General features: G+C 52.7%; 1 protein-coding gene across 3 annotated transcripts in view; it reads right to left on the bottom strand.

Annotated features, from left to right (window-relative positions):
- Nucleotides 1-17026, bottom strand: part of Osbpl5 (oxysterol binding protein like 5) — a 73144-nt gene that overhangs the window by 45616 nt on the left and 10502 nt on the right. The window contains exon 1 of one of the 3 annotated variants that reach the window (XM_028871102.2): nt 9335-9435. The exons of the other annotated variants lie outside the window; for them this stretch is intronic. The gene's annotated coding sequence lies outside the window, so the exon portion shown is untranslated. Of the gene's footprint in view, nt 1-9334; nt 9436-17026 lie in introns of those variants that run through there. 3 annotated transcript variants of the gene reach the window in all.

Genomic DNA, 17026 nt, shown 5'->3' with positions numbered 1-17026 from the left:
CATCCCAATGGGCTGCTGATGGGCACCTTTAACCACCTCTTCCTTAGAAGATCTTTACAGATGCACCAGGGAGACCTGGACACAGTATTCCAGCCAGAGAGAATGGAAGCAAACGAGACATTTCCACGCAAAGCAAGGAACACAGACGGCTCTGGAATCACAGAGCAAAGGGGCCGGGTGCCCTGGCTGTGCACCACTTTCTGCAGGTGCTGAGATGCGAGGAGAAGGGAGGGGTGAGCAAAATGAAATCCCAGCACTCCAGAGGCTGAGGCAGGAGGACTACTGTGAGCTCAAAGTCAGCCTGGCCTACAGAGTGAGACCTTGTCTCCCAAAACCAAAACAAACAAAATGACAGATCCAGAATGGCCCGCGTATAAGAGAAGGCAGAGGATGGTACCCACTCCTGAAGGTCCATCTTCCACAGCAAAGGCAGTGAAACCATGCCTGCGGACGCCCGCGTCACCTGAGGCTGCAGGCCCTGGGGAAGGCGCAGCAGCTGAGGGACTGCACAGGGTCCTCCCTCCCTCCCTCAGCAGCGCGACTCTGCTCTCTCAGAACCAACCTGGAGCAAACACAGACAAGCATAGGTGCCTTGCTAACACTGGTTTGCTATGACTCGGGAGGCTGGCATGGCTTCTATTATTTTATGTGGCTTCTGTGTTTAAATCTTTCGAGATGTTTAATTATTAACCAATGTTTTTATTAATGAAAGGAAGTGTTTCTCTCCATTCTGAGAAGCCCTGCCGTCTCTAAACAGAACTGTAGCCTGGCCGGGCCCTGCACTCACGGTAGACCTAGTCCATGTTCTTGCCAACTCCTCTTAGCATCTCCATGAACCAGACAACATGATGGCCCATTGCACAGGCCAACGAGGAAACTGAGGTCTGGACAATCAGGGCCACTTGGGGAAGGAGTTTCCATGAAGTTTACTGGATCCATGTTCTAACTACATGGCACCTGGCACTCATGACGTCACACTGCCACTCAGAGCCCATGGGTCAGAAGTGAGTGAGTAGCTGCAGAGAGTGTCACAGCCTTCTGGGGCACATGGCTTCATGGCTAACAAACAGTCCAGAGTCTATATGCCTCTGTACCCAACAAGACACCTCAACCACACAGACATGTCACACAGCAACCCTGTGACACTCGCTGGCTAGCGAGAAAAAAAGAGTGGGCTCCACTAAGCCTGGATAGAAGGAGGTTGGGGCCAGCAGCAAGGAGATCATGGGCCATTCAAGTAGGTGTGTCTAGCCTTTGACATTGAGACAGGACACGGCCATCTACAAAGTTCACACTGGAGAGCCACGCAATTGAATTACAAAACAACAACAACAAAATCCAAACTCATGCCCCACCCCAAACACAGTGTTTTAAGTACGTTTTACAGTTTTGTCTTGGGCTACACTTATTACAATCCTCAGTTGCATGAGATGTATGGACCATGGGTTAGACATGTCTGAAAGAGGGATAAGGGAGGCCTGTGAGATGGCTCACTTGGTAAAGAAAGGCACTTGCCGGCAAGCCTCACAACCTCGTTAAATCCCTAGAACCTACACGGTAGAAGGAAATAACTAACTCCCACAAGCTCAGACCCCACACGTGCTGTGCCATGTTTCCTCCCCGCCCCCCAAAGAAAGGAAAGGGCTGGGGCACACATCTTTAATCCTAGCAACCAAAAGGCAAAGGCAGGCAGTGCTTTGTGAGTTCGGGACCAGCCTGGTCTATATATGGAGTTCCAAGCCAGCCAAAACAAGTAGTGAGACCCTGTCTCAAAAAAAAACAAAACAAATGAAAGGTCTATCAAGTTAGACTAATGAAGGACCACCCTGAAAAAGGGGTTAGCCTCCACTGATGGGATGCCACAAGACACGGGTGATGTGAACCAGGTATCAGTACTAAACCTGCCCCAAACTTCTTGCATCTACTACACACTTGCTAGGCACATTGGGTCAGTGTCTCACACAGAGACAGGGGCATGCTTTCCAGCCAGGGAAGGACATCTGTGAAGACAGAGAGATGCAGGCAGCAAGAAGCCCAGCTAAACCAGTACCATGTTCAAGGAAGGTCCACAGGGCCAGGCCTGTGCTCAGTCTGGTTGAGTGGGCACATGGCCACTGGCACCAGCTGCCCTGAGTCATACTGAAGGTAGTGCCAAGTGAGGGTGACTGTGCCCCTGGCCATAGGGTCCACATGTCTCACTCTTCTATCTTCTAAATGAGATTATAAAAATGTGGCCCAGGCAGCCCAACTCAAGTTCTCCTGGGAAGGTGGGCACTGGTTATGGTGGGCACCATCAGGGAGGGCTTGTACTGGGAAAGAGTCCTAGGATACATGCAGGGGAGGGAGGGCAGCAAGGAGGTGGGCCCCATCAGTCGGGACTCATGGAGTCCAGACCAGTGGACAGGCACTCTTAAGCAGCCCACCCAGGCTGTGCACACCAATACCACTCCTTGGGTGTCAGTCATCAGCAGGAATGTCCTCTGTCCCCATTCCCCACAAGACCCTCTATAACAGCTTACCTGCCTGGCCAGCAGGGATGACCAGCAGTGGCCCCTGGGATGGGACCAGCAACCAAGCCCTGTCCTAAGCAGCCTTGGGTTAACATGCTGGGGCTGAATTTCTAGGTCAAAGGAAAAGTCTCTTTATATCCCAAACTCCCCATCAATATGTAGCCAAGTGCCCTCCTCTTCCCAGCAGCCTCCCCTGCCCTTTTGGGACCTGCTTTCCAGGGACTTGTCATTCTGTTGCTATTCAGAGGCAGAATCTAGGCCTCTCGGCAGCTGGGGCCCACGCGTTCCTGCAGGTGCCAGGCCCAAAGTGGAAACCCAGCATAGCACCACAGTGGGTGAGGGCTCCCTTCAAAGCCAGCTGCTCCGTCCCTCTGCCCACAGAGGTTAAGGGGTGCCACAGGGCATCAGGTAAAGGCTTGTTGCTCATGCCGCTACCTGCTTTTTACATCGGCCTCTGTCCTTCCCACTCTGTCCTGGTGCAGGGACTACAGGATAGTAGGGTGGGGCTATGGGAAAGTGGGCTTTGCCTCTGACAGCAGGTCCATCAGCCATGGGGAGGCCACACACACAAGGCTGCACGTGCACTAGACTGGAGAATGCTGAGGGACACTGAAGACGCATCTGTCTGTGCCAGTGTGTGAGAGCCGGTGCGGGGAGGGAGTCAGGAGCAGCTTTCAACTCTTCAGAATAAACACGATGTGACTCTAATGATAGAAAATGGCTCAAGGAGCCGTGCAGATGGCGCTCTGTGGAGAACCTCTGCTTTGGGGGTGTCCAGCTGCACTCTCAGTGCCTGCCTGGACGTCATGTGCTTACAGGAGTCCCTGGATCTGCCGGTTAGGGGGCAGTGTCAATGGAGAGGGAGCCTTAAGAATAGAGAAATTGAGGCCAGGTGAAGGGTAATCTTGCATTCCTGGGTCCCCATCAAATGAGAGCTGGGGTACTGGCAGCCTGCACTTACCCAGGGAAGCCTGGGGAAAGGGTGGAGTAACCAGGGCTCCGGAGCAGGCATGTGGAGCTCTGGAGGAAACAGAGGGTGGTACCTAAGGACTCAGCGCTTCCAACCCTTCCCATAGCCAAGTCTTCTCAGGGGACAGGACATGCTCCAGAGGCCAGGATGGCCTGAGAACTGTCACCATCCCTGTCTGTCATCTTGGAGACTGAATACTAGCTCTGGTACCCAGGTTTGGGCTAATGAAAAGCGCTGATATTGTTAGGCAACTGTGGATCAGAAATAAAGACGCCCCGGTTCTCTAGGCTTTGGATCAGGGAGTCTCACTGGGCCTGCTCCATGTGAGGATTCTGTGTGCTGGGATCCCAGCTCTGTAGGTGATGGCAGGCATTCTCTAGAAGGTGGGAGCCAAACAAGCCCCCCTCGCATGGAAGCACTGCCTCTTCACAGGGTGGGTGTCCACCACCCACAGACATAGCTCTGGACAGCTAGGGCAGAGGTTAAGGTCAAGAACAGATGAGAGCTGTAAAAAGGAGGGCCGGGAAGGTCCTGAGTAGAAGCAGGGTCCACTCCCAGGTGGACTTCCACTTGCAGAAGGCGGCCCATGGTGACAGCAGGTGGGACTGTCGAGGGAGATGATGGCTGGAGGGCGGACATCGTTGATTGGGACTTTAGGGAATATACAAGTCAGTCACCACACAACGGCTGATGGTATTGTGTGAGCCCAGTGACACACACAGGACAGGTAACTTGGAGACAAAAAGAGCATCATGGCAGAACACTTGGCTCACAACATTTCTGTAAGGTTCCCATGGCCAGGCCTTTCCATCCACTCATGCCACTCAGGCCCCTCTGAGTCTGAGTCCAGGAACTGTCCCAGGGATCTGAGCAGCCTGGGTGGTTCTGGCATTTGGGATTGTGGCTGGTTGGAGGGGCCAAGGGTGGTCCAGAGCTGAGCACTCCCTCACTGGCCTGGTTCACCCTTCCAGAACAAGAAACACGGGCCTTCTCTGTCCCTGCCCCATAGGCCTGAACCCCCTGAATGAAGGTGACTTTCCGATGTAGCTGAGCATAAAGCTTGTTGTGTAAACTGGAAACCTGGCCTTCCTTCTCCTCCCCCCACCCCGGCCCCCACCCACACCCCTGTGCCTAGTGGTCAGCCTCAGAGTCCTCTACCTTTGCACTCTTAGGGAAGCGGCCTGGCTATGGGCCACAGACCAGACCCTGAGAGGTGCCTGGCTTCCCTCCCACCCTGGAAACGAAGAAAGAAGGCAGAATTCAGACAAGAAAACCACTTCCCAGGCCTGATCCTCTCTCTTAAGGGACCCAAACTCTCCACATTGCACTCACCCAGAGAGTGTGCAGGCATCTCACTGCCATCACTGCCCAGATGCCACTGCTTGTATTCCTGCTCATGTTCCCCAGGTTGGGTGTGTCGGGTCCTGGAGGTAGTGGGTAGCTGTTTGAGGCATGCCCTGAAGCACTGCCTCTCATGAGGCAGCTGTAACTGTTACACCTGCCTATGACTTTGAGGTACTGGCCTCTAGAGTGTGGCCACTGGGGACCCTTAAGACCTGGGATGCAGGTACGCAGGCCCCTCTTGGCTACCTCGTGGTTCTGGACGCTGAGATCTTGGACCAAGCCGTTCAGCGTGGGGCATAGTTCAGCTTTCCAGGACCCCATGCTAAATCTCCCGTGATTGTGAGTTTACCCCCAAATAAATTCCTTTGATCATAAAATAGACTCCATGGATTAATCCCAATACCTGGAGGCCTGGTGTCTCCCTGTGCAGGTACTCTGTGTGCCCACCTACTCCTGGAGAGACACTGTTTCTGTTGTGACCTCACAGACAGCATGGCCTGGATGGGTTTCCAAACTCCCCAGGCGCTTGTCCAGGGAAAGTGATTGCACACCAGGCCAGCAGCAGGACATCTCTATGTCTCTACTTAAGTTATGAACCCCAATAAGTTAATTCTCTTCTGTCTGGCTTTGAGGCAGGGGCAACAGCCACCGGCACACACCACATAGGAATATAGATGTCTTCTGCTCTAAGGCTAATCTGCAGAAGTTGGTCCTAATTCAGAGGCTGCAGCTGGGAGGCATGGATCACACACAATACCGAAGCAGATCTCTTATCTCCTGATGCTGGGGAGGTAGGAGTGGGAGAGGCAAAATGGGCAGCTGGCCTCAGACTACCAACTTCCAGGGATCTCCTTTCCAACCTCACACAAGCACAGAAGGCTTACTGTGTGCCAGGCCCTGGGAATTGAGCCTGGAGCTCACATTCAGACAGCAGAGAACGATGATAGGTGACAGTGTCCTCCCCCGGGCTACCTCTGGCCCAGCTGTTCTCTGCATATTCAGACATCCAATTAAATAAATCAAGATAATTTCAGATATAGCTTCATGCTGCTAAGAAGGAAATGCAAGACCCAGTGAATTGAAAACAGGCACTTCAGGACAGGGACAGAGGGTATCTCGGAGAAGCGACACCCTGGCGGAACCTGGATCAGATGGAGCTCACCACGTTCAGATCTGTGAGAAAGCTGGCCACAGAGAGTACAGTCATGCAAGGCCATGGGGTAAGAAAACCAGGCATGCGGGTGAGTCCCTGGGAGTGAGGAATGGGGCAAGGTCAAAGTAGAAGACGGGACCAGGGGGTGGGTCCTTGGGGACCATGGACTTACCCAGAGATCCATGGTGAATAGAAGGGCTCTGAGGGGTCAAGTTACATGAACACACACAAACACACACACACACACACACACACACCTATGCACCTTGGCAGTGCTAGAGATGGAACCCAGAACCTCCCAGAACTGTGTAAGTGCTCCGATTCTAAGTCCAGGTTATAAAGGCCACACTGTTTCTGGCTGGGTGACTAGGTGTGATAGAAAGGGAGAGCCTCTGAGCTGGGGAGCAATGATGCCCCACGCAGGAGTGGGCAGGTGGGAGGCTGGGAAAACCCTGTAAGGCTTGAGCTTACAGCCTGGGTGGCTCTGAGCCTCGATCAAAGGCCATTGTGTATTCTAGGCCCTTCTACACTTGTCATTCTGCATCGGCTGGCCAGGCTCCTGTCTTGAACTGTAAAGGCATTCTCTTATGTCTTAATGACCTGGATGACCTTGGCAAGGCTGTGTTGACCAGAGCCACCCTAGGGGTCTGATTGGGTGGCTCCCAGGCCTTTCTCAATGGCCTTCAAGCCCTCCACCCTCCCACAGCTCTGTCATCACCCTTGCAAGGATCTCCTCTCTAGGTCCCCAAACCAGCTCGGTCCTCTTCACATGTGAGGATTCCCCAGCTAGCTGTATGGACAAAGAACTCCAAGTTGGAGCCTCTGTTTCACCCCAGTGGCATCCCAAGCCCTGTCCATGACTGCTGCCAGTCCCCTCAGCTTAGATGCCAGAACAAGGCGACCTGTTACCCACGTGTGCATTCTCCCATGTCCTGGCTTGGGAACTGTAAACAAAGACAATGATGTGATCCCAAGTCCAAGGCCTTTGTACTTGACCCCAGGCTCAACGTTCCTTATCTAGGCATACATCTCAAATGAATGGCTGATAAACCCTCAGGGATCTGGGCAGGTTGTGAATTCTTTGTCTTTGAGCTGAAGACTCAGCACACAGGGAACCCTATTTTTTTCCTACAGGACAGCCTTCAACAGGGACAGGGCATCCCGGGGCAGGCAGTAAGACTTTCAGTGGGAAGGCCTGTGGAAAGGCCAACTGCACTGTCCTGCCCCACCCAACACTCTAGATGCTCACCAGGGCTGCCTAGCCAACCCTGCAAACAGCCGGCAGTGGCTCCGGGGAGGGATCTGAACCCAACAGTCCTCTGGGCTTAGGGTCATTTGTACCACTCTCTTGCAGTCAGAAGTCAAGCTCCTAGGCCTCACTGGGAGACCCACACGTTTCCGAGAAGCAGCCCCACGCTCAGAGCCACCCTCGTTTTCAACAATAAATGGAAATGAAGGTGGGACACTCCCCTACTACCTTGAGCAAGCTCCCAGCACCTGTGTGTCAGGAGTGGCGTGTGTCTACTTGCTTGTGGCTGAACCACGGAACGCACAGATGGCTCAAGTCCCCAATACAGCTGCCAGACACAACACTTGCCAGCCACGTGCCATTTCTGTCCTCCCCCCCCCCCCTTGTGCGTGGCATGTCAGATCGCTATTGTAGCTCAGAGAGCTTCTTGGAAGAAGCCTGGTGTCGGGAGAAACCGACCCTGGACAGCTCAGCCAGGCAGACACAATCGGGGAGGAAGGAATGCTTTAGGCATCTGGAAAGCGCCCAGAGCCAAGCTCTGAAGGACTTAGACCCCTTGGCTAGGAAAGAGAACCCCTCTGACATCCAGGATGTGCTGCTGGGGTTAGGCCTCAGCACAGCAGTCTCCCTGAGACAAGGCACAGCCCCGTGGAGGAGGAGCCTTACCCAGCTGCTTCACCCTTCTCTAAACACTGCCTGGCCAGGCCAACCAGACAGGGGCAAACACTTGCTTCCTTGGCACCCCGGCCTGGTGCTAAAAGGCCCCACTACACTGCCTCATACACGTGCAGGCAAGACAATAGATCCGCAGTCAGGAGCCTGAAAGGGACAGCCAGATGTCACCACTTGCTACCCAGGTCACCCTGACTTGTCTGACACCTGCAAAGCTCTCTGGGCTCCTCTGGAACCCCAGCAAGTTCAAATGTCAGCAAGTACCCTCACCTCCACCCCTGTCCCCACTTGAGCAAAGAGGGCCAGGAAGGTAGTAAGGACAGACAGACAGCCACTTGGCTGTTATTAGCAGGGGCATGCCTTCCGGGGGTGGGGGTGGCGGTGGCTGCTGGATTCACTCAGGACAAACAAACTCAAAAGTGCGGTATCCGCCCCCAAGGGTCTTGTCTACTTCTCCAGGCCCTGATGCCACTGCTCTTGCTCCTGTGACCTGACAAGGGTGTCTGGCAGAGGCTGGAGCCAAAGGCAGACACATACAGGAATCTTGAAGTACAGACAAGTGGGTGGCAAGTCTCCAGGGGAGACCCCAAGATGGTGAAAAACAAGAAATTCAAACCAGTGGTTCTAGAAAGCCCCTCCCAGCTACACGCCCAGCCTGGCCCAAGGTGGGTGAGGGGTGAAGCAGCCCCCTTGGCTCTGGAGGGGGTGTCTACCCACACCCCTAGGAGCCACTCACAACTGGGACTCTAGGGACTTGGACCTAAAGAACCAGGATGTCTGGGTTGGGAGGCAAAGCCAGGCTGGACTTGTAGCTGGGAGGGGCTCAGGTCCTACCCCACCCCAGTCCCTGAAACCCCCAAGTCATCTCAACAATGCCAAGCTCCCTCCCTTTCTTTAGGGGCTCAGTCCTATGGATGGAGGCCATGGGTGGACAGAGTCCAAGGGCAAGGTGGGGTCAGCAGCCACTTGCTCTGCGGACCCTGCCGAACCATCCTGGGAATCAAGCCAGAGACCTGAGATCTCAGACCTCTTAGATATCAATTCCCTGATATGGCTGGGCTGGGGTACAGACTCCTCCACTCCCAGGGTCGGAGGCAGCCAGACCTTCCCACCCACTCGCCTGGTCCTGACTCCTTTAAGCCCCACCAAGTGGGAAGCGAGGCTGGGCATGCCGCACCCACACGCGGGCCTCACCGGACACCCAGAAGTCCCCACACACCCGGGCTCCCCAGCCAGGCGCTGTTCCCCGTAGCGGCTGCTGCCAGAGTCTACCGGGCTGCATCCAAGGGGCTCCCAGATCAGCCCGTGAGGGCTCCCTAACCCTCACGCCGGCTCCGTGGCCCTGGAGCTTCTCAGGCCTGCTGAGTCCCCTCCTGGCCTTCCCGGGCCTGTCCACCATCCTTATCCCTCCCGGTGCCCAGCAGCGCAGCTCCTACCGTGCCGGTCGCGCTCAGTGCTCGGGCCGGGCCGGGCCGCGCTGGGCCCGCGAGGGGCTCAGCTGTCGCCGAGCAGCAGGAAATACCAGAGGGCTGATCCAGGCGAGGCGGAGCGAGGGAGCGGAGGGCGGAGGAGGGAGGAGGGAGCGGCGGACGCAAAACCCCGGGCGGACGGAGGGCGGATCGGCTGCTGGGGAGACGCTCTGGGGATCCAGTCCCTGCCTGGAGCCTCCTCCTCCCTGGTGCGCGCTGGGGACATAGGAATCCTTAAGTATAGACAAGTGGATGGCACCTGCGCGCCAGGGCTGGGGACATCGCCCCACAAATAGCCAGAGGAGGGAAGAGTGGCGGTAAGCCGGGCTAGTCTTGTGGGAGGGTCTTCTATTTGTGGAGTGTACCTGGGTGCGGTGCATCCTCCCTTCTCAAAACACAAGAAGATCCCCAGAAATCAAACCTATTGCTCTTGTCTTACATAAGGGTCAAGGGAACCCCTTGGTCCCCATTCGTGATTCCCACTACACTTCTTTCAGGATGCCTGGGCTGAGAATCTGACCCTTGGGGCTAGAGAGGTGGCTCAGAGGTTGAGAGCACATGCTGCTCTTCCAGAGGACCAGAGTTCCGTTCTCAGCACCCAGATAAGGCTGCTCAGAGCTACCTGTAACTCCAGCTCCAGGAGATCTGACAACAACATCTTTTAGCTTCTACTGGCACCCTTACCCATGTGACACACGCACAAACAGAAATAATAATAATTAAAAGACCCCATTTTTGTGAGAACTTAGTCCTATGTGTCTATCATCCTTTCCCACCCCACCCCCCATAGAACTTTCCAGACTCCTCATTCCTCCTGTATTTAGAAGACACTTTTCCAATTCTACACCACCTGTAGAGAGAGGCTGATCTTAGGGGTCTCCAGCTGCAGCCCTAAGCATGAGGTGTTTGGGTGTGTGGAAGGGTCCTTCCCAGGGACCGCCTAAGCAGGGAGTTGGGCCTGCCTCCTCCAGACCCCTGGAATTAGTCAGGTAGGAATACCAGGCATGAGTGTGGGCAGAGCCCTACCTGATTCCCACATTGTCAGTGGGTGCTGCTGCTGGCAGACATGCTTCCAGACTGTGGAAAGCCACTGCTGCTAAAAGTCACAGCGCAGGGCTGTAGAATGCAAACCTGGGATATCCAACATCCAGGCCCTGTGGACCTCTTTCCCACTCAACCTCAGCCTTGCCCACAATGCTAGAATAGGTGGTGGGGTTCCACCTGGTGGACAAGTACCAGCCTCTTGTGTGCAGATGGAGCAGGCCAGGTGGGCTGTCTGGACTCGCTTGTTCTCAGTTCATCCCACGACCATCCCCACCCAACCCCAGTCACCTGGCGAGGCCTTCGGATGCAGAACTGCTCAGACAAGATGCTCAGGGCCATGGTGGAACCTCCTTCTCGAGATCTGAGGGATGGCTCTGCCCTTCCAGCAGGGCTGTGTGTAGTGTGGGCCACCTCACAGATGGAGACCAGCCTGTCTGCTAGGTCTGCTCCAAGCTCAAACAAAAAGCTGGGTGTGACTGCTAGTGAGAACCAGCAGTTGCTAGGGCTAGTCCTCGGGGAAATCAAAGAAGAAAACAAGGCCCCTGTCCCCTGGGGCAAGGTCTCAGTAAAATTGCCTTCACTTGCTACTTGAATGTGGAAATAGGGGCCAGGTTATTGGCAAAAGGGGGGAGGGCTATGCATGATAGCAGGACCAGTGGGCTAGGGAACAGTCTGAATGAGGTTCCCCCAGAACCAGATGGCCAAATGTGGGCTGAGGAACGTGCCACCTGCCTAGCTCAGGGACAGGTGCGTAGCTGGAGCTGGGCTTGTCAGAAGTCCCCATCCCTGCTCCTTGCTTGGCTGGGAAAGGCGGTGATGTGAATGGAGGCAGGCTCCAGTCTTGCTGCTGCTGAGCATGGCTCTGTCACCATGCAGCACCTCCTTCCTTCTGGGCTGTATGGTAGTCTGCTTTGTTTCAGACAAAGTCTCATGTGTCCCATGCTGGCCTCAAACTCACTACATAGTCGAAGATGAGCCTGAACTTCTGGTCTTCATGCCTCTACCTCCTCCCAAGTGCTGGGATTACAGGTGTGTGCCGCCACACCTGCTTTCATGTGGTGTGGTGGTTTGAAAGAAAATGGTCCCCAAAGGGAGCGGCACTATTAGGAGGTGTAGCTTTGTTGGGGTGGGTATGGCCTTGTTAGAGGAAGTGTGTCACTGTGGGGGGTGGGCTTTGAGGTTTCCTATGCTCAGGACACCACCCAGTGTCTCAGTCAACTTCCTGTTGCCTTCTGATCAAGATGTAGCCAGCACCATGTCTGCCTGCACGCTACCATGACAATAATGGACCGAACCTCTGAAACTGTCAGTGAGCCGTCTCAATTAAATGGTTTCCTTATGAGAGTCGCTGTGGTCATGGTGTATCTTCACAGCAATCAAAACCCTACCTAAGACATGATGTTGGAGGATAGAAACCAGGGTCTTGTACTTTCCAGGCAAAGACTCTACCAACTGAGCCACACCCCCAGCCTGAGCTGTCCTTCGGGATGGACCTCCTTTTCTTTGACTGTCAAATGAACAGCATGTGTGGTGGGAGGCAGAGACAAGAGCAAGAAGCCTTGGAGCTGAGCTGTGCAGGAGCATGTTGGGCAAGGGCACACTGCTGAGCTCCAGTACCGAGGGCAGCCTTGAGCAAGTCGGGCAGCTCTCCATGCCTCAGTGTCCGCACATGCAAGGAGTGATAGTGAGAGCAGGTTCCACCTCCAGCTGCTGCAGGGAGGGAGCACATCTGGCATCGGAACTCAGTGCAGCCCAGGCACAGGAAGCAGCAGGTGCCAGGAATGTGGAGGTGACATTCTTCGTGTTCGTGGGGTGTCCAGAGGCTGGGGTGGCCAGGACAGCCAAGTGGGGAGAAGGGCAAGAGGTGAGGTCAAGGAGGCTGGGAGGTTTATCTTGCCTGGGATTTGGGTTTTATTTTGATGGTAGATAGGGTTTCTGAGAAGAGAAAGAGTGGTCGTATTTATGTATGTGCATGTGGAGGCCACAGGTCTACCCTATTGTGGTTCCTCAGGTGCTGTCCGCTTGGCTTTTTGAGACAGACTCTCATTGGGACGTGAATTTGCCAATGAGGTTAGACTGGCTGGCCAGCAAACACCAGGGAGCCCTCTGCTTTCACCTCATCAGTGCTGGGGTTACAAGTGTGTGCCACCATGCCTGCAGGGGTTTGTTTTGGGTTTTTGTTTTGTCTTGTTTTCCAAGACAGGGTTTCTCTGTGTAGTCCTGGCTGTCCTGGATCTCTCTCTCTATAGACCAGGCTGGCCTTGAACTCACAGAGATCCGCCTGCCTCTGCCTCCCAAGTGCTGGGATTAAAGGCCTGTGCCGCCACAGTCCACCCTGAACTTTTTTCTTTAACTGGAGTCCTAGGGATCAAATTCAGGTCCTCCTACTTGCAAGGCAACCATTTTACCAACTGAGCTGTTTCTCCAACCTATTGGTCTTATTTTTGATTAAAAAAAAAAAAATCTGTCGCTGTAGAGCAGTGGTTCTCAATCTTCCTGATCCTGTGACCCTTTAATACAGTTCCTCACATTGTGGTGGCCTCCAACCATAAAATTATTCTGTTGCTGCTTCATAACTGTAATTTTGCTACTGTGATGAATCGAAATGTAAATATGTGGTTTGCAGGATGTCTGATATGAGACTCCTGCACAAGGGTTGTTCGACATTCCTGAGAGGATCTTGGCCCACAGGTTGAGAACCACTGATGTAGAGGACCAAGTATGGTAGTAGAAGGCTGGGATGTGTCTCTGTAGTGGAGCACCTGCCTGGCATTGGTAACCAAGAGTCCTATAAAAGGATGGAACTCTGTCCAGGATTGTTTAAGGAGGTCAGGAGGCTGGAGAGATGGCTTGGTGCTTAAAAGCACTTGTTGCCCTGGCAGAGAATCCAAGTTAAATTCCTGAGCTCAATTCACATTTGGTGGCTCAAAACCTCCTGCAAATGCTGGGCGGTGGTGGCACATGCCTTTAATCCCAGCACTCAGGAGACAGAGGCAAGCAGATCTCTGTGAGTTCAAGGCCAACCTGGTCTGCAGAATAAGCTCCAGGATAGGCTCCAAAGCTACAGAGAAACACTGTCTCAAAACCAAACAAAAAAAAAAAACCACCTGTAACTTCAGCTCTAGAGGATCTGGCACCCTCTTCTGGTCTTCTCATGCAGCTGTATTCACAGGCACACACGCACTATTAAAAGTAAAACAAATCTCCAAAAAAGAGACTGAGGTTGACATACACCCAGTCTGTGATCTCCAGGATAGGGAGGGAGGTTCCTAGTCTAAGAAGGAGAAAGCTGTAGTATCCAGCATAGGGTTAGGGCTCCAAGTGACTCCCCACCCCAGCCAGCTGACTTTGATCTGTTAGTGCCTCAGTTTCCCCATTGTCCTTTGACAATAATACAAATACAGACTTCAAGGAGTGCTGAATCTTCATTGGGGTAACTGAGGGGCATATGTTTTCTATGTCAAAAACACCTGTTAAAAGATGTTTTGAGTTTAAGGCTCATGGGACACTGAGGTAGATTGTTCTTCTGGTAAGAGATTTAGTCAAAGGTCATTAACACCACGGACAGACAGACAGACAGCAGCATGGGAAGGGCTCTGAGGAGCATTCAGGCCCCAGCATCTTAGATAAACAGCATGGTGGGGTTTCTAATGAGGGTTCGATGTCCCTTCTACAGGTCTCAGAGGAGGAGGGGGGTTTCATGGATTCAGGCTGTTTCTGGTTCCCTGTGAGCTGGTGTGGAAGGAGAAGGGAGTCAGTTCACTGTCAGGAAGGGGGATGTGGGGCAGTGAGGAGGAGGGGCACATCCACCTGAGGTGTACCCCACTGTATGGGAGGGGAAATGGGCCACCCCATAGACCTCTGAAATCCTGGAGTCTGACAACTTGAGCCTGGAAATGTCCTTGGGGACTTGTGCCTGCCTTTCTCTCCCGGAATCCCACACCTGGGGCATTTTAAGGGGTAAGGAGTCACAGACAGGCTTTGGGCAGGGGCTTGCCATTTCCTTTACAGAAGAAAGAGGCTGCTACAAGCGGGTGTGGCCTAAACAGCAGTCTTGTCTGGATTCTTTTTTGTTTTTAATTAAAAAAATTTTTTTAAGAATTTCATACATAGGTACTTACTATATTTACATCATCTCCACAGATCTAGATTCTAACATTCATCTTCTGCAACTCGGGCATGTATGCCCTTATCTGCCAACCACAATCTCCTGGAGGCCAGGGCCTGCTTCCTTCTCTCCGGGAGCCCCATCCCCAGAGTGTATTCGTTGCAGTTGCTCTGAGAATGACTGAGAGTGTCATAACACAGAGGTGAAAAAAAGATGGACATATTGTTCTCAGCTCATAGGCAGTGACTGCCAGGCCTGCTGGTGCTCCCTAGTGCTCGCTGGTGCTCCCTAGTGCTCCCTGTGCTCCCAGCACTGCTGAGGCCAGCCTGGCTACAGAGGGAAAACCTGTTTCTAAAACAAGAAGAGGAAACATGGAAACAAGCAGAAAAAGCTAACCAAGTCCAACCGTGTGTAAATACCACGCCCATATGGGATTTCTCACAGAGAGATAAAGAGATAGAGATAGATAGAGAGAGAGAGAGAGAGAGAGAGAGAGAGAGAGAGAGAGAGAGAGAGAGAGATATGCCAGCTGTCAACGTCCTGCATCATCACAGCACACGGAAGAAGAAAAGCCACATCATCTTCCCGCAGAAGCAGAGTAAGTACTCAGCAGAACTCAGGGGTTGGAGAGAGGGCTCAGGGGTTAAGACAACATACTGGCTCTTTGACCTTGGTGTCAGAAGCAAGGTGAGGAAAGCAGAGTCATCCTTCGGAGAGCGTCGCAGTTAGACACACACACTTGTGCTGCCGGCCGCTGAGGCTGTGAGGTCTACCACCTTCAGATCTGTGGTAAATGTGGCTACCACTCCAAATGCAAGAGAAACTGTAACTGGAGTGCCCAGGCCACGACACAAAACACTACTGGGACTGGGTGATTGAGCCACCTAAGCCATGGATTCCCTGAAGGAACAAGACCTAAACCCCAAAGGGTAGCTGTTGCAGCTTCCAGTTCATCCTGAGGATTTCAATAATCAATCATAAAGTAAATGTTCTGGCCGGGTGGTGGGGGTGCACACCTTTAATCCCAGCACTCAGGAGGTAGAGGCAGGTGGAGCTCTGAGTTCAAGGCCAGCCTGGTCTACAGAGCAAGATTCAGGACAGGCTCCAAAACTACACAGAGAAACCCTGTCTTGGAAAAAGAAAGAAAGAAAGAAAGAAAGAAAGAAAGAAAGAAAGGAAGGAAGGAAGGAAGGAAGGAAGGAAGGAAGGAAGGAAGGAAGGAACCTAAATAACAAAAATTTAAAAAGTAGTTCTGATTTCAAAAACTGGGTTTTTTTGTTTGTTTGTTTGTTTGTTTGTTTTTGTTTTTAAAGAGTGCATAGTATTCTTGCAGAGGACCTAGATTTAGTTCCCAGCATCCACACCAGGTAGCTCACAACCACTTGCAACTCTGAGCATGTGAGAGAATCCACTACTAATACCACAGGTGACAGAGAAACATCAACACATTCTCCTTGGCCAGGAGTAGAGCGAGGCTGTCCGGAGTATCACTGCTGTTCAGCTCTGTGGGGCAAGATAAGGGTATAGGCAGTGCACACACAACCCCATCACTGCAGAACTAAACAAAACACCCAACACTTCATGGGGCAGAGACTGGTGCTCAGTGGCAGAGAGAGCCCTTGCCTAACTTTAAAAGCCCTGGTGTCTTGGTTTGTTTTTCTGTTGCTGTGGTGATAAACACCATGACCCAAAAAACAGCTTAGGAAGGGGAAGGGTTCATTTGGCTTGCAGACCACAGTCCATCATGAAGGGAAGCTGGAGCAGAACTTCAAGATAAGAATCCAGAGGCAGGAACTAAAGCAGAGACCGTGGAGCAATACAATTACTGGCTTGCTCATCATGGCTTGCTTTCTTATACAGCCCAGGATCATGTGACCACTGTGGCACCACACACAGTGGCTGGACCCTCCCACATGAATCATTAGTCTGGAAAATGCCCCACAGACCTGCCCACAGCCAATATGAGGGAGAAATTCCTCAGTTGAGATTCCCTCTTCTCAGATGACAACAGCTTGTGTCAATTTGACAAAAAAAAAAAAAAAAACTTAACCAGCACATCGGGCCTCCATCCCAGCACAGAAGGAGAAAGAGAAAGAGGACATGAGAAGGAGGAAAGAGGAGGTGAGGAGGGGGCAGGAGGAGCAGCTAGGCACACTGGGAAGGGAGAAATGGCATTGCCTCTGTTTGCAAGGGATATAATTATCTATGTGAGACATCCTACAGAATAGACAAAATGCCCAACCCAGTAATGGCTTGAACAAGGTCTTACGCTATAAGGTAAAGCTCATTTGTGTGTGTATTTAAGTATTGGGAAGGAAGACACAAAGGAGACCCCAGTACTATGGTATTATTGAAACAGCATTCACATACAGTTAAGTGTGGGAAGTACTCAGGTCCAATCTAACCACATAGCATCTATCTGCTTAATATACCAAGCATTTAGTTACAGATGAAACAATAAGAAAGCTCAGGTGTAGTCAGGAGTCAGCGTTGCTAAGACTCAGTGG

Source organism: Peromyscus leucopus, chromosome 1 (assembly GCF_004664715.2).
Source record: "Peromyscus leucopus breed LL Stock chromosome 1, UCI_PerLeu_2.1, whole genome shotgun sequence".
In the NCBI taxonomy this organism is placed as follows: domain Eukaryota; kingdom Metazoa; phylum Chordata; class Mammalia; order Rodentia; family Cricetidae; genus Peromyscus; species Peromyscus leucopus.
The sequence above is the reverse complement of the archived record's forward strand: the minus strand, read 5'-3'. Positions and strand labels throughout refer to the sequence as shown.